The sequence below is a fragment of the Trachymyrmex cornetzi genome, unplaced genomic scaffold (assembly GCF_001594075.2).
Source record: "Trachymyrmex cornetzi isolate Tcor2-1 unplaced genomic scaffold, Tcor1.1 scaffold1610, whole genome shotgun sequence".
Taxonomy (NCBI): domain Eukaryota; kingdom Metazoa; phylum Arthropoda; class Insecta; order Hymenoptera; family Formicidae; genus Trachymyrmex; species Trachymyrmex cornetzi.
The window spans coordinates 50912-51413 of NW_017296214.1; positions in this window are offsets into that span (position 1 = coordinate 50912).

Consider the following 502-nt stretch of genomic DNA (forward strand, 5'->3'; position numbering starts at 1 on the left):
AAGGAAACAGAACTTACTACGTCCACGTCGTAGTTTCCGGGTAACGCTAAAAGTAAGATGAAAGTGCTTTTGACCTTGATATGACCTTCAAAAGGTCAGATCGAAAAACTAAAAAATCCCTATGTTCATGTGAGTGCATATTATTTAAGTGCCATTGTTTAAGAGCCCATTGTCAAAAAACAGATTCTGCAGTCAAAAATAGGGTTTACTAATAAAAAAATGCGTTATGAGCCTCAAACAACCTTGAAAATTGACCTCAAGGTCAAGCTAGTCAAAGTGATTTACACTTTTACGATTCATTAACTTTTTTCAAGCATTATGCACATTTGTGTTACCCAGAAAACCACGTCATTTAAAAAAAAGTACACCAGATCGTTTTTCAGGCATTTGACCTTCATTTTTAACCTTTCCAAGGTCGCAAAAACAATTTTTTCATAAGACAAGTTTGATGTAAAATTTTCCGCTCTTTCGAAATCCGCAGTCAAAAATAGGGTGTCCCATT